Raw genomic sequence first — 26,144 nt, 5'->3', positions numbered from 1 at the left:
AAACTCCTCATCTTTCCAAGTAAATGAAGATGTGCACCCAGAGATCCCACAAAATTGGTGATGAAAGGACTGAGGCAGCAGTGACACGATGTGTTTTACCTTGTGGAACATGCCGTAAGTCATAGCCTGTCCTCAACTCTGGGATCCTGTGTGCCAGGCAAATCTGGGAAATGGAACCATACCAGCAAGGTCTGGTAGAGGAAATCTACTCCTAGGACAGGAGGGAGGCTATGATGCTGCTAAAATCTGAAATACAGGCACCAAAGGAAGGAAAATGGGACAGGGACTGGGAGAGCGAGTCTTCCCTTCAAAGCAGGAGACCTGCCAAATCAGTAAAGAGATGCTGTGCTACACTTCAGTATTTCTGGGTAGATTGCAGGGTGCTCTGAAGACTACTTCAGTATTCCCAAGGCAGACCAAGACTTCCTTATCAGACTGAAGCTACTGGCAGGTGGGCTCACATATGGGTGTTCTCCTGAGTCCAGGGATACTAAGGATATGAATAAAAACAGTGTGAGGGGGAACTTGCAGCACCTGGGCATTTTTTCCAGGAGCGTGTCAGATGTGTTTCTTTAAGTCTGACCAGAGAAGCTGCCAATAAGGTTCACCTGCCCAATTTCAAAACAGTTTACAAACTAGTTTATGAAACTGCATTTTCACTGCCCATGTCAGCAAGAAAGTGGTTCTCAAGCAAGGATTTCTAAATAATATAAAAGTTAAGACAGAAACAAGACCTGTGCTTAAACCCCTGGTATATCATCACATATTCTCTAAATAGTGTAGTATAAAAAAAGTACCCAGAATCCTGATGCCTGGTTACAAAGTTTACATAAGATAAAGATTAAGAAGCAAGTAAGAATGGATTTCAAATATAGCTGCCATGACAATTTATAATGTCTCTGACATAGCAAAGACTAAAGAATCACGCTGCATAAAACAATCCTTTTCTTTGTCAAATAGTCATCACCAATGTCATCTTTCTGAAGTTTATTTAAAACATGTTGCCAATCACCTCTTTTTGCAGTATAGGTTTTAGTCAAAAGTTAGTTGGCTATTTCAACTCTTTATCAATGAATAAAATCCATTTCCAACATCCATTCTGGCAAACCATCCCAGCACCACCAAGCAACATGAATAGCTCTATAAATACAACTTCACAAAAGGAAACTACCAGTCTCTGGCAACCTCATATTTCTTTGCAAGAAAAACAAAACTGCATGATTACTGTATCACCTCTACAATTGCATTAGCATTCAGGAAAATAAACAAATAAACAAATTTTTACGTTTCCAGAAATCCATGTCTTGCAGCCTGTTTATACAAGTAAAGGGCTGACATCTAACTTCAAGTGGAGGTAGTTTCATGTCTCAAGAATCAAAAAAAAAATAAATATAGGGAAGAGGGAAAAAAGTACACATGTAAGTTAAATGAGAAAAATGAGGGTTAGCTTTTGTATGAAAATTTAAGGTAGAGTAAAAAAGAAGCCATACCTACCTCAGCCTTACCATGAAGGGACAGTATTTTGATGTTAGACAGATGTAAGTCTGTACAGTGAGCATAAGACTCAGCTTTTATGTCCTGCTTAATTTCCAAATAGACCTAAAGGGATTTTGTGGAACTGGCATTTCCCTATGGAGTACTGTAGCTGATTGTCATGAAGCAGGCCATGCTAGCAACAGGATAAAAATGAGTAGGATAGGGACTGGGGCACAATGCTAATTCACTGGTATCAGAAAATTTTTTTGGAAATTTACATATTTGAGTGAACCTTTTTTTTGGGGAAGGTTTTCAGATCTGAAATATAATTTCTGGTCAAAACACAATAAAACACGAGAACACAACAGCGTGGGCACCAACATGTGACTTGGCTGCAAGAGAAGCAGGTCCTATCAAAAGTCTGCCAGGTTTCCTGCCAGCTTGGCTGGTGACCTGAAAGGGAACAAAGCCTGCAGTGTCTCCAGGCAGTCCTGCCATCTGGACTGCCTCCACATCATGAATCCTGAGGTCTTTAGGGACTGCAGTTCCAGGAAAGCCCTGCCACAGAAGCGACTTGTAGGTCACTATCTCAAGAAGTTCCCTGTGCTCGAGGCCCCGGCTCCCAGGACTGCTTGACTCCTGCTAGAGATGACAATGGACAAGTGGCCTGGGATAGTCAGGAGACAAGGGCTGAGCCAAGAACCTTAATCTTGGGTCTGCTACTTCCTATAGAAACTGAACAAATTAATTTATTCATAAATAATTTTATCCCTTCTGTGGAGTGCTTGTTCCTAAAAGGTGTAGTTTCTTTAGAACGATTTCCTGCAAAATAGAAATTCCAATGGATTCTTCTAATTAAAACAAATACAAGTGAAATATGACATTAGACATTGTATCCCTTCCAGTATTACTGTGAAAAAGATGATGGACCATGACAGACAGACAAGGAAATTCTATTTGTATGAATAATACCTAGGCTCCTCATGCAATGCAACAATAGGAAATTATCCCAAGACCAATATAAAAATACAATGTAGAAAACAGTTTGCCAGTCAAGAGCTTACTTTATATTAGAGTTCAATACAGCCTACCATTAGCACCGTTCTTCCCATTTAGGGTACAAGCATTACAGTCAAAGGATATTTTCCTGGGAGCAGTGTCTGCAAGATGGCTACAAAATTGTCAGGTTTCCACATTAGTGTGGCTTGGGTTTCACTTCTTTTTTAGAATCTACTTATTGCTTTTTCTAAAGCATCCCAAACCCAGCCTTTTAGCTTTCATGCTTACTTAAACTAAAAGCTGCAGGAGTCACTTTGTGTTCTTACAAATTCATTCCAGACTGCTGATTTTCCCTACCCTTCCTCACTCCCTGAACAGGATTATCAGGGTGTTAAAGCCTGCGGCATTCTCTCACACAATATAAAAGTCTGTTCAAAATGCAAGCTGACATGCTTATTTTCTGATTTATATCATTTTCAGATGCAAGTGAAATCACACATTCAAATGAAAATCACTGCAAAATTTGAGATAGGGTTTAACTGAAACTTGGGACTATGAACATGCCCCTTTTACAAGCCACCTGCAGCCTTTTTTCCCCCACTGTATCCCATCAGATGTTTAAGCTTGCAGTCTGTTTACACATCCATTAGATTTTAACTTTTGCCTGGTAATGACTTCTCCACACCTGTGAGCCTCCAAAGGTATGCTCTAGGTTATAAAAAGATCCTAGTGCTTTCAGTGAAAGAATATTCATAGGAACAAACACAACATGGCAGAAGAATGAGAAAAATACACTTAAGCACTACAGAAGCTGGTTATTATTAAACATCATTAGTTATATCCATTTTAAATGGGGCCTTAAGTGATCAAAACCTGGATCTATCAGGGATTGAAAGCATTGAGAGAAGAGCAGCCTCTGCCCCGAAGTGCTGTGAAATCTAAGAGTCCAAAGACAGACAGTGGGCTAGGTAACACAATGAAGTCAAACGAAAAAAGGACAAAGCATCAGCTAAACTAAAGTGAACATAATAAGCTTAAACCACAGCAGACCAGCTGCTTACAACTGCTACATGTCCAAATCCAATCAACTCTGGGCTTCTGCCTGCTTCTAAAATTTAACCTGCATTTTCCACGTTCTTCAGCTAGCAGACAATGCAGCACCAAGTGTTAACTACCACACAGCTATGAGGGTTTAGCACGTGGGATCCTGTGAGCTGAGTGGTCATTCCCCTTTGTTAGTTCATTTTCATTGCCAGGACCTACTGCCAACCTGCCAGAAGCCGGCTGTTTCATCCCTGCCACAGAGACAGCTTCCAAACAGCTGTCATGGCAAACAGTGTTTGAAACTCTGCTGCCAGCAAGTTAACCAGTCAAGTATTTTTAAAATGTGGGAGGGGTGATCTAAAACTATGCATAATGTAGACCGCCACACACTTGTGTTTGCTCTGGAATTATCATGCTTCTCAGATGCTTGAAGGAACATTAGGTCAGCAGCTACATCAAGTCATGTCATTTGCTTTGCTGATTTTAATTCTCATGCAGTGATAGATCTTCCTTGTCAGATGGCTTGCTAGCTATTTTCCATTTGTATTTTGTAAATTGCAATGCAAATCTCAATCCACAATAATTCAACACAATGGCTAATGAGAAATGAGTTAATAATGATGAAATCTTTACAGAAGTTCCTTTGGGTTACCTACTTAAGCTGCTGTCAGTATTACAGTCATTATGCTCAAATTAGAGGACCATTAAGGCATATATTGAATATTTGGCTTCACAGCAGGTAAATTCTGTTCAACACATCTAGGATACTGAGAAACAGTCTCCTTTTGTACTCCTCTCCAAAATATTACCAGCAGGAGAAAACCCAATGGGATTACCTTATGAAAGTATTCCTAGCATGACCTGCTTCATATTTACTTTTAGAGTGCTCTTGCGACTGCTCCGTATTTCACAGCAGTGCCCAGTAATAATACAATCACTTAGTACCCAGTGATCGTACTGCTTTTACTGTGCACTCTTAAATCCCTAATTCCCTGGTGCAAAAGCCATGATAGCCTGTGCAGCGACAATCCTGACAGAAAAAAATTGTGAGCTGCTTCTTTACACTATTACCACCATCCCTATCCTGACACATCAGACAACTGGGTGCAGCAGGAAAGATTCTTCTGTCAAGTGCCCTCTACAAGGTGCTGTAAACTAGAGGTGCACTGAAAATTTTCCCTGAGACATGCTAAATAATCTCCCTAAACCCAGTTCCTAGGAGGCAGGTTACATGTATAGATGACTGCCCACAAGGGCACCTTGGGAACACTATAGCAGCACAGAAATAAACGCTGAAATCCTGAGTTCTTGGGGAAAAGTCCTCCAATTATCTCGGCCACCAGAAGATTATGATATAATGTAGCTGTAAGCTTCAATTCACCTCATTATATACTTCTAATTCCACTTAGTCTACATTTATACAAGTAAAGAGGTAGAGTGAATTTGCTCTACTGTTTTTATTCCTTAACAATGTAAATACCAAGACTTGTCTTCCTGTTCAGGTGGACCAAACAGAAAACATGATACTGGAGGGAAGAATCGAGTTCATACCTATAACTAGCCAATTTTGAATTTGATCGTAGAAATATCCAGATGCATATATATGCAATACCGAGGCCTCTTAGGGCTCATATATTTTATAAGATTCATCTAAATGCTTTCTGCCTATGTATGTATGCAAGAAGATTGCTAGGTGGGTTTTACGTTCCTACATTATGAGCTGCCTCGGCACCTGCACTGGCATCACAGCTGTCCACACCTCCCCTCACACAACTCAGTCTTCCAGCCCTCACACCTCAAGCTGATGCTCAACAATCCTGGTGCATCCTGCCTTCCCTGGGCATCCCTGGACCCCAACCCATCTCCCTTCCCTTGCCCAGTGCTGCACTGTCTCCCACAGCAGGAAAGTCACTCCTAAAGGTTCAAAAGGTTGTTTTGGAAATTAATTAGAAAAAAAACACAGTGCTTCAAAGTCCACAAATATCTTTTAACCATACTACATTTTCCTGCATCATAGATGGAAAATAGTAACACTGAAGGACAAAGAGTGGAAAAAAGTGGGGAAAATAAACGAGAAATACACTGAGTTGCTGGAGCAGGTCCAGAAAAGGGCAAGGAAGCTGGCCTGGAGAATGAATCTCATGAAGAATGACTGAGGGAACTGGGGCTGTTTAGTCTGGAGAACAGAAGGCTCAGGGGGTCCTTACTGCTCTCTACAAGTATCTGAAAGGAGGTTGTAGTGAGGTAGCAGTCAGCCTCTTCTCCTAAGTAACAAGCAACAGGACAAGAGGTAACAGCCTCAAGCTGAGCCAGGGAAGATTTAGACTGGATATTAGGAAAAATTTCTTCACCAAGAGGCTGATCAGATATTAGAACAGGCTGCCCATGGAAGTGGTGGGATCACTCTTTCTTGGAAGTGTTCAAAAAACATGTAGTTAAGGCCTTTAGTGACATTGTTCAGTGGTGGACTTGGCAGTCCTGAGGGTAATGGTTGGACTTGATGATCTTGAATGTCTTTTCCAGCCTTGTTGATTCTGTGTTTCAAATAATCAGTGCTTTGTTCTTCTCTCCCTTTGGGATACTCCCCAGATTAGCAAAATTTTCTCCTGACAAGATTGAATACGAAAGGGAAAGCCATACTGATTTAACACCTCATAACTCAAATGTTGCATAAGTACGTGGCAGGAAGGAAATACATCAACTAAGCAACCAAGGTGAGTGATTTCTTTTTAAATGCAATTTCAGCAGCAAGGTACAACTCTAATCACAATGAAGCTGTATGAGAATGGCAAGCTTCAATAGCTCCCCCTTCTCCAACAAATGTTCATGCATTTAAAAATACATTAAAAAGACAAGGAGTTACTGGAGAGGGTAAACAGAGGGCCACAGGGATGATCAAGGGTCTGAAGCATCTCTCTTATGAGGAAAGACTGTGGGAGCTGAGCCTGTTTAGTCTAGAGAAGATTGAGAGGGGATCTCATTAATGCATATAAATATCTCAAAAACAGGTGCCAGGAGGTTGGTGCCACACTTTTCAGCGGTCCCCAGCGACAGGACCAAGGGCAGAGGGCATAAAATAAAGCACAAGAAGTTTCACCTAAGCATGAGGAAGAAACTGGGAGATTGTGGGGTCTCCCTCCCTGAAGACATTCAAAACCCTCCTGGGCACCTTCCTGCATAACCTACTCTAGGTGGTCCTGCCTTGGCAGGGGGTTGGACTAGATGACCTCCAAAGGTCTCTTCCAACCCTAACAATTCTGTGATTCTGGGTTTGTGGGCTTGTATGGGTTTGTGGTTGGTTTATTTTAGCTTGGGTGGAGTTCTGAGTGGGTCTTTTTTGTTTGGTTGGTTAGGTTTTTTTTTTCGGGTTTTTGATTTTGTGGGTTTTTTGGGGTTTGGGGTTTTTTTTAGATAATGTTGAAGCACTGGTATGAGCCTACTATGAACTTCCTAGCACTTTGAAAGAAATATTGTAGTAGAAGTGATCTTCTTACTGTGTTCTGGAGGAGTAGGTTTAAACAGAACACATATATTCCCATTGGGAACCACTTTCCTGGCTTGGCTTGAAAGAGCCTAGTGCCTGCATCTTGTTTAAAAAAAAAATACGACGGGCCAAAGTCAGAGAGTACTCAAAAGAACAGAAAATTAAAACCAAAACAAAGAAACACAGCATGACCCCCAGACTGCCCCAGTGACAGTTCCACAGCATTCTACAATCACCCCGTGGCACATTTCTAACACTTTTTATCAACAAAAAAATACTAGGTCTGTACAACCATGCCAAAAGAAGAAGAGAAAGCAGTTTTGGCTTTGAAAGAGTTGCAAGTTCTAAACTGAGCTGCAGCACAAACACCACTGCTAACGCTATTATACCTGTATTAAAAATCTATTTAAAGAATCACAAATACATAAAATCCCACATCTTCTTTGATAAGTGCCATTACAGAAAGTTAAAAAAATAGAACAGGTAAAATAGTTTTTATTTAGAATTTTAAATAAATAAATAAATATTTTTTTAAAAAATCCTTTCCCTCATTAAAAATACTTTTGCAGAAACAATCTTACTCCAAAGCTTTTCCAATTACATTTAGCGAGTTTAAAGTTCTGGTTACATACAGAAAAAATCATCTAGATGCAACTTTATTAAACAACAACTGAGTGAATGTTGTAAGCCAGAGTAAGAAAACAAGCTCTTTAGCTTGCTATCTAAAACAAAGAAAAGGGAGGGAAGGGTTTGTGAAAGATGTGACAAATGGCTGTTTTCTATTTTTCTAGAAGTATTACTGAAACAAAAAGCAACCACAAAACCTTAAAATACGCCAAACCACATCCGTGTAAGATAAAAGTGCTACAAAATGCAAAGTTAAGACAAAATTCCAGCATAAGGCTGTCAAAATAATAGCTCCAAAGGGCCCATTTACATTTTCCTAGCAGCTAATGAATTGCCATGGAAAATGGCAGCAGGCAAGCTTATGGGAAACATCTTTAAATCTGTTTTTGTTCTTTTTAAAGTATGAGCCTAAGCTCTACACTTAAGAATGAAACATGCCCTGTTGGCTCCAAGTGAAGACAGCAAGAATCCTAGTGTATCTTTCAGAAAAATCACGAAAGTGATATTCATTTGTCATATATAGAAAGAAAAAAACAAAGAGGAAAAGTACTGCTCAGCTAAAAAAAAAAAAATCAATTGGTAGAAAAATACACATAGGCAGCATTTCATAGTATCCAATACAGGTTCTTAAAAGAAAACTACATGCAACAGGAAAGAGCATTTATTATCATTTTCTATGTGCCAACAGTCACTTTGAGACAGCAAGCCTTACAGAACCTAACTTCACACAGTGCCTGGATTATAGCTGATGCACTCAAAAGCCCCTGTACAATGCAAGAACAAATCCTAATTAGCTCTAATAAAAGCCTCTTCAAAGGCATAGCTCTTCATAGTCCTCTTCTGACTTCTGGGCGAACAGAAGAGAACATGAACACTGGAAAGAAATTAACTACAAGACAAATTGTTTACTTTCTACCAAAATAGTATAAAACAGCTTTGTCTAAATTGGGAAAATAGAGATTGACCTTGCATAATTGTTAAATGAGGTATAAAGATTGACTGCTTCTTGAATGGCGACATGAGGTCTGGGTCTCAAGTTTACCTAACCCTGGACATTTTGATAAAATGATTGCAAAACAGTAATAGCAAAAGCAAGGTAACATTAAACTAATGAAACATAGTTGATTAAATGTTTAGCTAGCCAGAAGAACATGGGGTACATGAATGTCAGTGACAAGGAAAAGCTAATGACCTGGGATATAAACTAGCCCAATTAGTAAAGAAACAGCCTAACACTTTGACAGGGTTGCTAAAAAGAAAGTTGGAGGGAGCAACTTAAAAATCCACTTTCCTGAGAGTTTTCATTTTGATTTAACAGTACACTGTAATTTGCCCCTCCTCTCCCCCAGAATTAGCTTCTATTGTGCAATCATCCAAAACTCTCATGGAAAACCTTTTCACAACTGCTCCAGAGAAAGAACCCAGCAAAAGAACACGAGCCTTACTGTCTGTGCCTCTTGTCCACAGTTACTATTGTCTGTTCCTTTCTTAATCCTAGGCAAAAGACAAGATTCATATGTGAAGGAATGATTAAATTATCAAGGCAAATAGAGAGACTATGTCAGAACTGCAGATCATAGAAGCATGTGCTTGCACTTGGGTCTGGGTAAGCAACTCTGCTACAACCTTACTATGCAATGGGATAAAACCTGAGTCTACGATAACCATTCCCAACAGGAATAAACTCAACTATATTGCTTACCAAAGGAATGACAAGAGTATTCTAGCCAGGTTGCTAACCTAAGCAATTAAGAGAGCAGGACTGTGGGAATGCTACAACACAGAATTATTCAGTCAAGCATAATACCAACAGCTTGACAAGCCGTGCCTCATTCAACCTCCATTTCCTACCACCCAAGCTTACCTCACTGCCAAAGTATTTGTGCAGATAACTACATCCAAAGACTTGTAGGAACACGCAGGTGAGACAAAGGTCTAGAGTACCGAGACATAAAGATGACTTAATGGCATCTTAGTGTTGGTTCACTGCCAGTTTTGTAATTAAGCATAGTATCATTTTCATCATCTGGTGCCAATGTCTGGAATTCCAAGCCACAGTCAGCTTTTATTTTTCCCTTTGCTGTTTTTCACAACAAACTTAAAGTTTCTAGGGACTACAGCATCAATTCCTAATGGCACAGGCATCTTTCTCTTCAGCTGTCAATAAAGATGTAATCAGCTGAGAATTTGTGCTTCACTGCTTCCATTCTCTTATTTAACAGTGATAAGTAAGGATAAACATTGGACTCCACAGTCTGAGATCCTTATTACTGTCATCCTGTTTTCCACTGAACAGGTCTGCTGCAAAGAATAAGAATCTGAAGAGACATGAGTACACCTGAGCTTCCAAACTGCTTCATGTCTCATCTTGAGCTACATTTCAGTGTGCAGGAATGTAAGCCATTTATGTATAATATATTACACACTTTTTCTTCTCCACCAACATTTTTATAGAAAACTGCTTTGCTTCCAGGCTGGTATTTGTCTTACAACCAACAAGCATATATTTTTTGGAGGGAGGACTTCAATCTTTCAGCAAAAGACTTCTCTCAAGGCTAGCATGAAAAAAAAAATAAAAGTGGGCATTTTTGCACTCCTCTATATTTGAATGCATCCTTTAAGATCAGTCGTCCTGGACAGTATCTTAGGGATTGATGCTTTTAAGTAAGGTTCCATTTGTTTGAAAGCTCCCCTTTAAAATAATTTCAGGTTTGGGAGTATATTTTCCATACCACTTGCTTTTTCAGAAAATGTCATCTAAAGTTTTAATTCTACTAATTGCAGTTCCTGTTCTGCCTGAGACTAAATTAGGCATCTTCACTTCATTCATCAGTATTTCTTTCCAGAAGCCTGCTTCAGCGAGCATCTGAACTGCAGACTAACAGCTATGTACAGCATAAGCATATGCCTAACAGAGCGAGTTCCAACTATTTTAAATACTCCTTCAATTCCTTAATTCCTTCACTCTGCTACAAACTTCCTGCATGACTTCAGACGTGTTATTTCACTGTACCTCAGTCACCTTTAACAAAATGAAATAATTACACAGGGATTTTATGCAGGGGAAGCTTAGAGTGAAATGCTCAAAGGTAGGCAGAGTCGCAGACATTATTTTAACAAGATTTCTGAGAAAGTTCTAACAAAGAACAACTTTAGTGGATAATTTTAATCAAAAATTTGCATTTTGAACAACCCATGGAAGACAAAGCATGCTCTAAGGAATAAGAAGAATCATTATCCCTACCCTTTCATAATTGACCTTGCTTCTTTTGGGGACACAAAGGTATGTCACTGCCACTGTACTGAGCTACTTAGCCCCTACCTAGCTCAAACTGGGGCCATCAGTCTAGGAAAAAGTAAAAGCAGGGCAAGCATTCTTTCTTCCCCTGTTACTCACTTAGCCTTCAGCTATTTTCATAGCATTTACTGAGCCTTATATGGTCTCTCTACTGAGTAGGACCTAATGGATTCCTCTTCAGAGTCTCCCTTTGATCCCATGTAATGCAAAGCTGGAAAGGATATACTCTCCCCTTCCCCTCCAAAGGTGATTCCAAATGCATTGTGCTAGCATACATCCTGCCTCAGACTGTTTTCAGATCTTCCACTTAACTGGCAACATTTATAGGCTCCTGTCCATAGTGATCGAAAGATAAAACTGAAGACACAAATATCCAGTGCTGGGCGCAAAATTCCCAAACCTCCTGAATAAAAGACAATCATGCCATAGTTAAAACTGTGGTAAATCATTAGAAACACACTACCATTAAGAAAGAAAACTTGGCATAATACTAAAGTATGTGAAATATGAACTCACACCTCTAAACGAGATAACAAGGTTTTATTAAGGGACAAAGTCAATAAAGCAAAAGCAACAGCGCTGGGCGCATGACCGTAGCCAGAGGCGCGAGTGATTAGCATTTGTTACATGTTTATATACTTTCACTATTACATTAGTTACATACATACTCATAATTCCCGCATATAGGCAGAGGATATTGTAACTAGCTTCAAGAATTTATTATCATAAGTCTCCTCCTCTTGGCGTCTGCACACTGCTCTGCAGTGATTGTGGGCAGGCATCTTGAGGATGAAGTAAACAGTCTTCCTCTTGTGAGTAGGGGTCTTCAAGATGAAGTAAGCAGTCTTCCTCACTGTGTACTTTTCACCGTTGGCACAGTCGGACCCCCCAGTAATCACACAACCAGCTATATCTGTAATTATTCTGATAACTAGCAAAGATTTTAAACAGCGTGACCTTCCTGCAAAATTTATTGCAGGATGGGCAGACAAGGAGTATCCCAAGCTAGCAGGTGCTTGGGAGGCTGTGTCTCTAAACTAACTGGTAAGTAGAAGGATGGTGTGAAATAACTCATTCATGTTTAGTGGGGCCACTAAATCCTGTTATCTCACCACAGACTTACAACACAAACATTGCTCTTTAAAACTACTTTAGAAGACTAGTGTGAAACAATTAACTCATGTTTAGCGGGGCCACTACATTCCACAGACTTACAACATAAACACTGTTCTCTTTCTGCAACCTAAGTTAAGCTAAAAAGTACTTTAACTCTATGTTTTCCAGGCACTAGCTTTCTTTATATCAAGCTTCACACCCCCCCCTTTTACCTTTACAAATTCTTTTGCTATGTGACTCCATTTTGATCAAGAGATCTGAACCTTTTTAACTTGTCTTGTGTCTTTAGCATGTTTTGTTTCTGTTATTGTAAACTCGTACAGTTATATCCACATAACCACACCTATGATTTCCGAAAGCCAATACATTTATGTTTATCACAAGTACAATAAAGAAGGAGCAGAAAGCATGCCTGCAGCATTAAACACTGGGAACAAAAGCATACCAACAAATGATAGCTTGTTTGTGAAGCAGATTCCAGACCTGCCTGAGCAAGTTTCAGAGGAGAGACATGAAGAGGATCCAAGGTCTGGAGCACCTCTCCTACAGAGACAGGCTGAGAGAGATGGGCTTGTTCAGCCTGGAGAAGTCTCCAGGGAGACCACAGAGCAGCTTCCAGTGCCTAAACGTAGCCTACAAGAAATCTGTAGGGAGACTTTTTACAAGGGCATGTAGTGACAGAACAAGGATGAATGGCTTTAAATGGAAAGAGACTACATTTAGATTAGATACTAGGAAGAAATTCTTCACTGTGAGAGTGATGAGGCACCTGAACAGGTTGCCGAGAGAAGCTGTGGCTGCCCCGTCACTGGAAGTGTTTAAGGCCAGGCTGGATGGGGCCTTGAGCAATCTGATCTACTGGAAGGTGTCCCTGCCTGTGGCAGGGAGGTTAGAACTAGATGATCTTTCAGGTCCCTTCCAACTCTAACCTTTCTACGACCCTACGATTATTTGTGATTACTATCTCACACCGTTCTTTCAATGTTCTTCCTAACACTGCTTGCCACTGCATTTATAACAAACTTTCTGAAAGGTCATATTGTACCAAAAAACTCTCTTAGTATTAACGGAATTTTGCGTATATGTTGAATGTTTCATGTAGGCCTCTGATCTACCACAAGGAAGGAACCAATAAAGACGAATCTACCACATCAGTTTCTATTGATAATGCTGTTTCTACACTGTAGGTTTTAATTCAAGGAAAATGATGTCTGCTGCATCCAGAAGGATCTGGATCTAGGCATGTTTATACAGTTAACTTTTAATAGAAAAGCCTCTACACCACAAGTGAGTCTGAATTAATAATCATTTAAATTAATAACAGCAGGACATAAAGGAATAAAATTAAGAAACAGCAAAAATATACAGGTTTTACAAACAAGACTCCAGATAATGACAAAAGGAACAACTTGATAAAAAAAATGGTTGGGGTTGAGATTTTCAATTTACAGTATACTGCAAGTTTAAAAAAAACCATGAAAAAACAACCCACCCTAAATGTCCTTTCCTGGTATACCCCTAATGTAGCATCCTATTTGAGTCGTTGATGAGTTGCTTTGTATCTGTCTGCCCTTACCAAGACACAGATCTCCATTACTAAAGCGTTATCTGATAACAGCCCACCACTGTGGTACACCACTGACAGAAGTATATCACACAGGGAAGTAAGATACATGATACATGTGTCACCTTGTTCAATTTCTTTTGGGTAACAGCTTTTATAATCATTTCAGATTACATCTTCAACCTATTTTTTGCCCCACTATTCCAGTTTGGCTGCCACTTCACAGTGGCTTTATGAATACCCACTTTTATTGTTAGAAATGGAGCCACTCCAATCCTCTGGCAAAACAAGAGTCACAATTGAAACAGCAATCATCTGAATCTGATCTGACTTAATAAACCATTCTGGATTTTTTAAGAACTGAAGTGAAATCTTGCCTGACTTGCCAGTAGGTGGCTGGAAGCCTGGAGTACCAACATCTCTTAAGCTCAGGTACCTAGCCATGAGCAGAGAATTTGGACATCCCCACTATGTATCCTGTACCAGACCAGTGCCAGAGATCCTGAAGCTTTTAGTTATCTTGACTGTCCAGAGGCCTTTCATCTCCGAGAGCCCCACACATGAGGAGGAACCTGTTCTGGCTGCACAACCTGAGACACTTGAGGATCCATTATTCAAGTGAAGTTTCACACATGCTTGTGCCCCTCTTGGTATAGAGTTAAATGCTGCAAGAGACCACACCTGCCAAGTAGACTGTCACTGGAAGTGGAATATCCTGGTTTGCCTCATTTCCCTTGCTTTTCACAATCCCTGTTCCCTATCCCAGTAATGTAGTATCACACTGGACCATTTCAGATGCTTACTGAGCTTCTACTGAAGTGATTCAACACACTGTCCTCATACCACAGAAAATTGTTGTGGTTTTTGTCCTAGGGTTAAGGGGTTAGGACCAGCTAGCTAACCACCAGTTTGGTGAGTTGAACTGACTCAGTAAACAGCCTTCTACATCCAGTCAAGCAAATGTCAAGACCAAACAGGGAAACCATCTGGTCTGCAAAAACAGAAAGCCTCTGTCCTTTTGCAGGCTTCTTCTGCCTGATCAGATGAACTACAGAATCTTCCCTCTGTCTTCTGAAAAACTTCTCCCTTCTTCTAGAAGAAGTTCTTCTTCTTCTTCTTCCAGAGAAGAACTTCACTCTAGCTTTTATTTAGCTAGCTATTAAAGGTTACCATTTGTGTTTAATTTTCCCACAGAACTATTCTCCTGCAGGACCCACATACTTTCTGATATACACGTTCTGATTTCTGAGTAGAGAGTCTCTGCTCAGGGCTCCCTGCAGGCTCCTTGGCTCAGAAATGAGTCTCAGAGCAGAGCCTCTCAAAGGGATGCTCTTAACCCAAGCAGTGGCTATGGGAAAAAGATTGCAACCATGTGGAATCTCAGTAGGGTATATGTTTTCAAAATAAATAAAAACTTTGTACATAAGCATTTCCAAATTGGATCTAGGGTGACAAAAACGCATATATATTTTACATGGCTTGTCTAGAACATAATTTATTTAAAAAAAAAAAACGATTTTTTTTCATAGACTGACAATACCAGCTTTTAACCAACTGAGTTTGGAAATCTTTCATTTCAAGCTTTTATATGTTAATGCTAATTCATAACTATTTTTATGTCAGCTCTATGCTTTATTTTAAAAGCTTCTTTTGCCTCCTTTATTGGATTTACATAGCAAGGTGCTGGCAGAGGGGCAGGCTGCTGGCATCAAGGTCTGTTTTGCCTATGATGGTAACTGGTAAGTTATCTCCCTGTCCTTATCTGGAACCACAAGAATTTTTGTTTCATTTTCTCCCTTTTCTGTCAAAAAAGGCAAGTGAAAGAGCAGCTGGGTGGGCATCTGGCAGACAGACAAGGTTAATTCACCACACCTTCACTGTGTTCTTGCCCAGAAATCTATTTTTAAGAAGTTGAAGGAGATACTAGAAAAACGTAATATGAACACCTACAGCATCAGGAAATAATTCCTTCCTCCCCCTTCCCAGCAGAACTTTACCAATTTCAAGAATCTTTAGATGAAAAAATGGTAGCTTTATAATGGAAAACAGGTATTTCACAGTTTTAGTAGTAGAAGTAACAGCAGCAGTACTACTACTACTACACCTACTAACAACAATACACTTCTAACAGGAAAGAAGTGTTGAATGAAAGTTATTAACCAGGACCAATAAGACACTAAGAATAGTCTGTAACTATCAAAACTGACCTAGATACTCTCTTACAAAATAAACTATAATTTTCTTTTGCAGAATCCACAAGGTGGCCACAGTTGCTTGGAAAACCTAGTTTCTAACACATAAATTTAAAAATTTTAATGCATATGGAACCTCACATAAATTATACACCTAGTGCAATACTCTTTATTCATTTTGAAATGGGCCCCCACAACAATATCAAATTTAGACTACTGAATGTTTCCTTAAGTGTAGTCCTAGATCAGGCCAGACTTAGATACAGAGATTCAAAAGCCATAACTCACTCTGGCCTCTTAAGCGTAATTGGGTCCAGCTTCTGCCATCCACTGACTGAGAACCACCAAGTCTTTCTGGGGGAGACTGTGTGGACATAATCACAGGATCAGAGCTTTACTCATGCTTATTTAGGCTCTTGTACCTAAGTCACTATTTTCTGCTAATAATGTACTTACATTTGTGTTAATATTGTGGGTTTTAGTAGTACACACTCATAAATTCAGAATACATTCACATCTTTTTTACTCTATGCAGCTTGGATCACTCCAAACACACAAATATAGCATAACTACAGAAAGTAAAGGAAAGGTGCATATGAACCAAGTATAATGTAACTTCAATACTGAGAATAAAACAGGGTAAGATACCTGTTTTGAGAAAGACACTGTGAATTGCTGAGGTGAGTGGCTCGAGAGAGGATGCCTTCAACACCGGAGCGGGGGGGAGATCCGCGTCCAGGAGCCTCAACTCAGAGCAACAAGAGCCACCGAGGGAGCCTCGAGTCCTCGACAGGACCTGCCCAGGAGCCGGCAGCTCAGCTGACGGGAGCAGCTGACTCACACGGGGCGGAGCCAGGAGCAGCGGCACCAGCCCTGACTGGGTAAAAACCTGCCCCAGGGAACGCGAGCGACCAGAGCGGGTCACAGCAGTTTGCGCGGGCAGGCGAGCGGGATGGTGAGCGCCCGTCGTACGACCAGGGCCCGGTCCGGGAGCTCTGCGCTGGCTGCCCCGGCGGTGGCCAGCGTAGGCACCCAGGCAGAGCCGATGAGAGGGGAGGCTGCAGTGCAGAGCTCAGGGTGTAGAGGGCGCCTGCACTGGTCTGGTGAGGGAATGGTGCACAATGGGCAGGGCTGCATTCGGCGCGCCCTGGTGGAGGCCCTCCTGCAGCAGGTGGCTGAGCTGCGGGATGCTGTTAATAGACTGCGAGATGTCAGGGAAGCTGAGAGTAAGCAGGAATGCTTGCTCCCGGCCCAAACTGTGCAGGGGCCTCGAGCTTCACCTCTACCTCGTGAAGGAAAGGAGGAGGCTGTTAACCTGGGAAGCTGGGAATTAGTGACGAAAGAAACAACAAAAGAAGGAAAAGGACAACCAAAAGCAAGGGGCTTCCCCCTAAATCCCCTGTCCCTACGCAGGACCGCTTTGCTGTCCTGCAGGGGGCTAATGAGGAAGCGCACTCGAGCCAGAAACAGCCGGCTGATGCCCTGGTAAAGAAGATCTCTACTGGTGCTGCTAGGAAAAAGCGGTGGGTCATAGTAGTAGGGGACTCTACAATGAAAGGGACAGAAACACTCGTCTGCCGGCCAGACCCCGTCTCAAGGGAGGTGTGTTGCCTACCGGGGGCACGGATCAGGGATGTGGCAGAGAGGCTGCCTCCTCTAGTAAGTCCCATGGACTGTTACCCACTCCTGGTGATACATGTGGGTGCTAGGGATATAGATAGTAGTAGCCTGGGGAACATAAAGAAGGACTACAGAGCCCTGGGAGAGGTGGTTAGGGGCTCTGGAGCTCAGGTAGTCTTTTTGTCAATTCTCCAGGATACAGGGGAGGACCTAAAAAAAGCTAGGAGGATTAGCCAGGTTAATAAATGGTTAAAAGGGTGGTGTCATAGTCAGGGGTTTGGGTGTCTTGAACACCGGAGCCAAGCTTGTAGGCCGGGTCTAATGGGGGCTGGTGGAGCTGGTCTGATGATAAAGAAGGGAAAGAGCAGTTTTGGTAGGAGGCTTGCCAGACTGGTCAAGGAGGCTTTAAACTAGATGTGTTGGGGGAGGGGGGCATCATTCCATTCCAACACACCCAGTCAGTTACCAGAACCTATAATAAATGCTTGGAGCAATGTAGAGATATCCCAGCCACTCCAGCCAATGAGCTGGCTTCATTTAGAGCTCGGCTCAGATGCCTCTATACAAACGCCCGTAGCATGGGGAACAAACAAGAGGAATTAGAGATGTGTGCACGTCTACGGGGGTATGATATAATAGGCATCACAGAAACATGGTGGGATGGCTCCTATGACTGGAGTGTTGGAATGGAAGGTTACAGGCTCTTTAGGAAAGACAGGCCTGGCAATCGGGGAGGGGGAGTTGCCCTTTATGTTAGGGATAGGCTGGAGAGTATGGAACTCTGTCTGGGGACAGGTGAGCAGCCCACAGAGAGTTTGTGGGTCAGAGTTAAAGGGAATATAGTTATGGGAGACATTACTGTGGGGATCTGTTACAGACCGCCTGATCAAGGAGAACCTGTGGATGAAGCACTCCATAGACAGATAGCAGAAGCCTCACGCTCGCAGGCCCTTGTTCTCAGGGGTGACTTCAACCACCCTGGCATCTGTTGGAAGGACGGTACGGCCCAGCACAAACAATCCAGGAGGTTCCTCAGTTGTGTAGAAGACAACTTCCTTCTGCAAGTCATAGAGGAGCCGACAAGGAGAGGTGCCATGCTTGACCTCGTGCTCACCAACAGGGAAGGGCTGGTTGGAAATGTGATGCTCCAGGGCAGCCTTGGATGCAGCGATCATGAGATGCTCGAATTTGAGATCCTCAGGACAGTGAGAAGAGCGTGGAGCAAGCTCACTGCCCTGGACTGCAAAAGAGCAGACTTTGGCCTCTTCAGGAACCTGCTTAGTAAGGTTCCATGGGATACAGCCCTAGAGGGCAGGGGGGCCCAAGACTGTTGGTTCATATTCAAGAATCACCTGCTGCAAGCTCAGCAGTGTTGCATCCCAACCAGAAGGAAGTGCAGCAGGAGGGCCAGGAGACCTCCTTGGATGGATGAGGAGCTCCTGAGGAAAATTCAATTGAAAAAAGAGGCTTATAATAAGTGGAAGCAAGGACAGGTGGCATGGGAAGAGTACAGGGATGTTGTCCAGGAAGCTAGGGACCAGGTTAGGAAAGCTAAGGCTCAGTTAGAATTAAACTTAGCTAGAGGTATTAAAGATAACAGGAAGGGATTCTACAGGTACATAGCAAATAAAAAAAAACAGACAAGGGAGAATGTAGGCCCCCTCAGGAGGCTCTCAGGAGAACTGGCTACGCAGGATTTGGAGAAGGCTGAGGTTCTGAATGACTTCTTTGCCTCAGTCTTCACTGGCAAAGGCTCTGACAAAACCACCCAAGTCTTGGAAGGCAGATGCAGGGACTGTGGGAATGAAGACCTTGAGCCCACTGTAGGAGAGGAACTGGTTCGAGACCATCTTAAAAATCTGAACATGCACAAGTCCATGGGACCTGATGAGATCCATCCGCGGGTCCTGAAGGAGCTGGCAAATGAAGTTGCTAAGCCACTGGCCATCATATTTGAAAAATCATGGCAGTCAGGTGAAGTTCCCAATGACTGGAAAAAGGGAAATATAACCCCCATTTTCAAGAAGGGGAAAATGGATGACCCGGGGAATTACAGACCAGTCAGTCTCACCTCTGTGCCTGGCAAAATCTTGGAGCAGATTCTCCTGGAAGGCATGCTAAGGCACATGAAAATCAACAAGGTGCTTGGTGAAAGCCAGCATGGCTTCACTAAAGGGAAATCCTGCCTCATCAATTTGGTGGCTTTCTATGATGGCGCTAGAGAACTGATGGACAGCAATAGAGCAGTTGATGTCATCTACCTGAACTTGTGTAAAGCGTTCGACACTGTCCCACACGACATCCTTGCCTCTAAATTGGAGTGACATCAATTCGATGGATGGACCACTCGGTGGATAAAGAACTGGCTGGATGGCCACACACAAAGAGTTGGGGTCAATGGCTCAATGTCCAGCTGGAGACCAGTAACAAGTGGTGTCCCTCAGGGATCGGTGTTGGGACCAGTCTTGTTCAACATCTTTGCTGCTGACATGGACAGTGGGATTGAGTGCGCCCTCAGCAAGTTTGCCGATGACACCAAGCTGTGTGGTTCAGTTGATAGGCTGGAGGGAAGGAATGCCACCCAGAGGGACCCTGACACGCTTGTGAGGTGGGCTGATGCCAACATCATGAAGTTTAACCATGCCAAGTGCAAGGTCCTACACCTGGGTCAGAGCAATCCCAGGCACAGCTACAGGTTGGGCAAAGAAGAGATTCAGAGCAGCCCTGAGGAGGAGGACTTGGGGGTGTTGGTTGATGAGAAAATGAACATGAGCTGGCTTCAGTGTGCGCTTGCAGCCCAGAAAGCCAACCGTATCCTGGACTGCATCAAAAGGAGTGTGACCAGCAGGTCAAAGGAGGTGATCCTGCCCCTCTCCTCTGCTCTTGTGAGACCTCACCTGGAGTATTGTGTGCAGTTCTGGTGTCCTCAACATAAAAAGGACATGGAACTGTTGGAACAAGTCCAGAGAACAGCCACGAGGATGATCAGGGGACTGGAGCACCTCCCGTATGAAGATGGGCTGAGGAAGTTGGGGCTGTTCAGCCTGGAGAAGAGAAGGCTGTGTGGAGACCTCATAGCAGCCTTCCAGTATCTGAAGGGGGCCTATAGGGATGCTGGGGAGCAACTCTTCATTAGAGACTGTAGTGACAGGACCAGGGGTAAAGGGTTAAAACTTAAACAGGGGAAGTTTAGGTTGGATATAAGAAGGAAATTCTTTCCTGTGAGGGTGGTGAGGCACTGGAATAGTTTGCCCAGGGAGGTTGTGAATGCTCCATCCCTGGCCGTGTTCAGGGCCAGGCTGGACGAGGCCTTGGGTGATATGATTTAGCATAAGGTGTCCCTGCCCACGGCAGGGGGATTGGAACTAGATGATCTTAAGGTCCTTTCCAACCCTAACAGTTCTATGATTCTATGAATATGCACATACCAGTAAAAAAAGACAATATTGTTTACTGTTTCTCCTACAATAAAAAACAAGCAGTGCCCTTAAGTATCACATAGGAAGTTAAACTGTGTTTTTTCCATGTCATGTTATTAAATTTTGGAAACTTCTGTCACAGGATTTTGTACATGCTAAAAGTAAATGAGATTAAAGAAATATTTCTAAGAGGGATTAAAAAAAAAATATGTCAATGATTAGCTTTTAGGTATCCAGGTACTATGACCTGTATGGAGCCCTAGAAAAGTAATCACTGGACATATGCCCTGGTTTTATATTCCCTTCTTAAATAGCAACTTCATACCATTGCTGGAGATAGGAGCAGCAACTAATACATCTTAGGCTGTATTCCACGCAGGAGTTCTTTCACACAGGTGGACACACACACACACACACACAAATGCTGTTGGGTATGCATATTTAAATGGCCTGAAAAAAATTCAAGTATTTTCAAAACAGTTGCTTTCTTGTCACAAAACCTACATGGATGTCTAAAATATACGAGTAAGCACAGGGCAATAAAAAGCTAGGAAATGTACAGTGAAACTGGAAAATTGAACATACGAAAATACGAAACTATCCAGGTATTCAATCTAATCGAATGACATTTGCAATTCCAAAATAAATTGATACAATAACCTTTGTATCAAAAATATTGAATTAATTTTGGGAACTGTTATCAACTGGAATTTTCATCTCAATAAAGATGACAAACTCTAGGGATATACAATTTGCAATATAAGTGCCATGCTGAATGCCTACTTTAAAATCACATGTATATTGCGTTTCTCAGAATGGAAAGACTTTTCCAGTGTGAGGTACTCTGGATCCTTTGAAAGATGGTGATAATTTTCTGAAGTAACCTATGTCACATTTAACCATGTTTGTCTCCAAATACCAGTTACTTCTACAAAACAGAAAATAGAAATTTCAATGAACAACATAAAAAAAAAAAGAGAGAAAACTCATTTAAGACATGTCCATGTACATGTAACTGAGGTAAGAAGTTCAGAGGTTTAAAACAGAAACAATAACAGGCAAGTCAGAACATTTGACCCATGCAAAATTTTATACTGTAATTCTACAAATATAAGGCTCCTGCTTGAGGAAGAAATTGATCTGTTTATGACTAGGATTATGTTATGCTAAATTTCAGTGCAAGGACCAGGCCACCTTGCAAGCACTGAAACCTAGGATAAGCAAATTTCATATCATTTTTCAGAAGTGCAGGAAGAAGTATAAAACACAAAACAATTCACAATCCTTCACTGTCCCTCCCCCAACAACTGCATTGTGCTGCAGTTGCACAAAGTTTCTAATTTAAAGCCACTTAATTGTTAAGAGATGGAGAATAAAGACAGATTTTGAAAAATTCCTTTTCTTGTGAGCCTACGTTATTTACACTAAATGTGCTTACAGCTCCTCCTTCAGAGACAGAACAGAAAAAGGAGCGATAACTCTTTGTAATTAACATTTACAAAATAGTATTGGCTGCTTTTAAGATTTTACGTTTTGCAGAAAACAGATGATAAAGATTTAGAATCAATTTCTAGCACAACACAAGGTATTCCCCCAAAGCTTATATAAAACCACACAGCTCAGCTAACAGCTCTAAGGAAAGGTAGCTATGACTTCAATTACTTCTCTAGCACCAGATGTGTACACAGCTGTCTAAAAGGATTTAGCCATTCTTTATGACCTTTAAAGTCTCAGCACAAAGTAAAGATACCAAAATAATAGACAGTTGGAAAAACAGCATGGACACTACATGTGCTATGACATCCTGCACATGCAAAATCTGGCATTTGTTCTGCTGGTACCTTTATTGGACTGTGCAGGCATGCTCCACCAGCTTCTACTGATGCTTTCCTAGATTTTCATCATTATATGCTCAGCCAACGTAACTGAGGGGCTGGTGCCTCTCATCCAAAGTTATCAAAGTCAGACCATATAAAGATTTTGTCAGAAAGTCACAAAACTGGTCCTAGATGACTTTGACAGACTTCAGCAAACAACTGGCTATGTGCCTTTCAGCTGGCATTTTGGTAGCGAGCACTGGCTGGCATAGCAGGAAAGTCATGTCCCAAATTCTGTGAACTACAGGAGCACATGCAGTCGTTTTTCTGTTCTGCAGGAAAAAACCCACCTCCAGGACACGTGAGCAAACAGATTTTATGCAGGTGAAAGGCAAAAAGAGGAATGCTAGCACAGACCTTCAGTGAAGCGTGTGGACAGCAGCTATACCAGGCCAGAACAGGAGCCCGCTGCCATTTGCTTTCACTGGTGGGAGCACATACGCAGAGAACACCACCAGCTGTGCACAGCCTGTGCGCACCAGGGTAGGGGAGACCAAGACCTGGAGCTACGGGCTGCCAAAGTTCCAATGATTCCTTTGGCCACCAGCTTGACCCTGTCCCTGAAAAACTTGTTTTGTGATAATGTTCATTTACCATGAAGGGGTAAAGTCAGGAGAAAAAATGTAGCCATAAGCCAGTTTCAGTCAGCTCCTTTTCCCCACAACCACATGAGCATCAAACTTCCCCTTTTCTAGCTTCCACACAGGACACTTTACGATCTCCCAGCTGAGAAATATGCCTAGTGATGGTACCTGTATATTACTTGGAAGTGCATGTTAATGAAAACTACTCATGCTAATACTAAAATAAACCTTGTTTTTCTTGCATTTATACTTACTTAGTCCTTACTGAAAACAGTTGCTCACTAGCTTTATGCATCTCTCCTTTTCACAGTTTCTTTTGAGAACTGCAGTCATGGACCACTGCAATGCCCTAAATACATCCTCTGTTGTTTGCCGTGGCAGCTTCAGTGTTCAAAAGTAGCCTGTGCTTGAGTGACAATCTAGTTTAGTTCTCCGTGCTTTCTTCACATGAGCATTGCATGCTTTCAGTCATGTTCTTATGTAATGTATGCCCTTCCTCTTGTACTTCCTTTTAAACAAATTAAAAAACCAACACAGATACAGAAAGAAGAATGATTTTAAAACTGTCCTTTTCAAATGAGGAATAAGGATTCTGTTTGTCTACAGCAACCAAGTAATAATTTATTGGTGAATAAAACACAGAAAAGTTAGAAAACAATCATTAGGCAAATCTCCATCAAAACAAGCAAAAAAGACTCTAACGTCATTAGTCTCTGTAATGAGATAGCAATGCAGTAAGTGAATAGTGTCGGCAAAACACTGGCTTCATTTACACATGGTTTAAAGCAAGTAGATAAAGTTATAATCTCATTGTTCAGTGGATACTAGAGATTTTATTCTTTTACTGTGTATGCAACCCCGATGGATTGTTAGTATCTTGAAACAGGTCCCAAAAGAGCAAGAAAAATGAAACTGTGAGGGACAGAATTCCAGTTCTATGTCCCATAGGTAAAATTGGGATTTATTTAGGTTTTTAAAAATATATTTATTGTCTTTCCTAAAAACTCAGAAGTAAAAAACAGATCTCAATAGACTCAAATGATCACATTGGGAAAATATGCAGATATTGCTTACAACCCTGTCGTAACAGAACTTGCGCTGTGTGTGCCAAGAGTGTAGAAAGGAGGCAGTAATAAGCAAATTGCCTTAGTGATATAGCAAAAAGAACAGCAGTCTCAATAGCCTGCTGCTTTTTAAGCGACTGAAGGGGAGGTAAGGACAGCTCTTGACTGCCCTCCACATTTTATGCTGAACAAGATCTCACAAACACAGACTGAGAAAGATGATCCCTAGTTTGTGACAGCTATGAGATCTCTAGGTAGTTTACATCACCCCACAAGTTCTGTCTCTGATACAGACAAGCTTGTTGACACCAGATTTCAAGTTTGTTGAACAAAATAATGTTATACAGTGGATACGCTCAGCTATCACATTCATCCTAAAGGCATAAAGTCTCTTGTACGGCCTGCGTCCAAACCAAGAAGCAACATTAGTATCAATATCTCAATATGGTTGCAGAAGTCTCGAAGAACCAGAGAGGGTAGCTGCTCGTCTGAGACATTTGTAACAGCTTATACTAATAAAGGCAGATATTTCAGCTAATCATACTCAGTCACTTTTTTGGAGCTATGTCTTCCACTTGAAGGAAGATGCCATGAATGAAAATGCTGCAAAACCCCTTTCTTGTCTCCCACCCATAACACCTGTGTATTTAGTTTCAAGCATCTCTCCTCCATTTATAAAATTAGTTTTATTAATAATAAGATGCCAATAACATTGATTCAACCAAGCAAATGAGTGTTGTATCACACACAGGGCAAAGAACCCTTGTTTAGTTTCCACATTGCTGGTGCTCAAGTCCATGCTGTCAGCTGATTCCTAAAAAGCATCTATGGGACAGTCAATTATTAAGTAGCTCCACAGCCGAAGGACTTTGAAGCTGCTCCTTCCAGGTTCCCTTCTAGCATACAATGCTCAGCATTAACTAGGAATTTGTTCAAATCCTGGTAACTCCCAATTTTGGCACACCAGAGTTGTACACCTCAGCAAAATACAGAGAAGGCATTCTCTGTCTTGTTCTCAATACCCTTCCTAATGATACCCAACATTCTAACAGCCTTTTTGGCTGGTGCTGCTACACTAAGATGATAATACCAGGGAATTGTTGATGGTGACTCCAAGACCTTTACTAGTGCAGACCAGACAAAATTCATGTTGTACTCTCCCAGGGTGACATGCATGAGATAGTTCTTGTTTGTTGTAGCCTGTAAGTGGAATTGAAGTCTTTGTTCTATTTGATTCCACTTTCTGTTGCCATATGAAATATGGCAAATGAAAATATGATATATGAATGTTGTCAAGTAACGTATCTGCCACCTGCCTTTGCGTCCTGCCTAGAACTCACAAGATATATCACACAAGTACTGCAAAAAGACAAGACAAAATACTTCAGGATTGGCAGCATCAGGCAGGCTTAAGAGTCCATGACAAACCTTTTGTTAGCTGACATCAACTCTGCATATTTTCCTCTTGGAATTACTGAGCAGAGCTCATACCACATAGTATATATTTTGCTACTTTTAAAGTTACCATCTATAGAGATTGAGAATATACTACTATTAAAAATTCCAATATTATAGCATCTTTTCAGTGTTTTGTTTTGAAAATGAAATTAACACAACTAACACAGCTACATTTAAAAGTTCTGTCTTCTGTCTGACTATCCACATTGGATCATTCCAAAATGCCCGTAGTATGGTATTCTCCCTACTATTTAGTGTCATCTCCTTGCTTGCTGTTAATCCTTTTCTTCATTAGCAACAGAATCCCAAGAAAGCTTAATTC

General features: G+C 41.6%; 1 protein-coding gene across 2 annotated transcripts in view; it reads right to left on the bottom strand.

Annotated features, from left to right (window-relative positions):
* Window positions 1–26,144, bottom strand: part of MYO16 (myosin XVI) — a 386,124-nt gene that overhangs the window by 317,276 nt on the left and 42,704 nt on the right. The window contains exon 2 of one of the 2 annotated variants that reach the window (XM_062619175.1): window positions 16,089–16,164. The exons of the other annotated variant lie outside the window; for it this stretch is intronic. The gene's annotated coding sequence lies outside the window, so the exon portion shown is untranslated. The remainder of the gene's footprint in view (window positions 1–16,088; window positions 16,165–26,144) is intronic. 2 annotated transcript variants of the gene reach the window in all.

This window comes from Pezoporus occidentalis, unplaced genomic scaffold (genome assembly GCF_034315485.1).
Source record: "Pezoporus occidentalis ecotype Australia unplaced genomic scaffold, CSIRO_AGI_Poc_V1 ctg105, whole genome shotgun sequence".
Lineage (NCBI taxonomy): Eukaryota > Metazoa > Chordata > Aves > Psittaciformes > Psittacidae > Pezoporus > Pezoporus occidentalis.
This window is presented reverse-complemented; position numbering and strand designations above follow the sequence as displayed.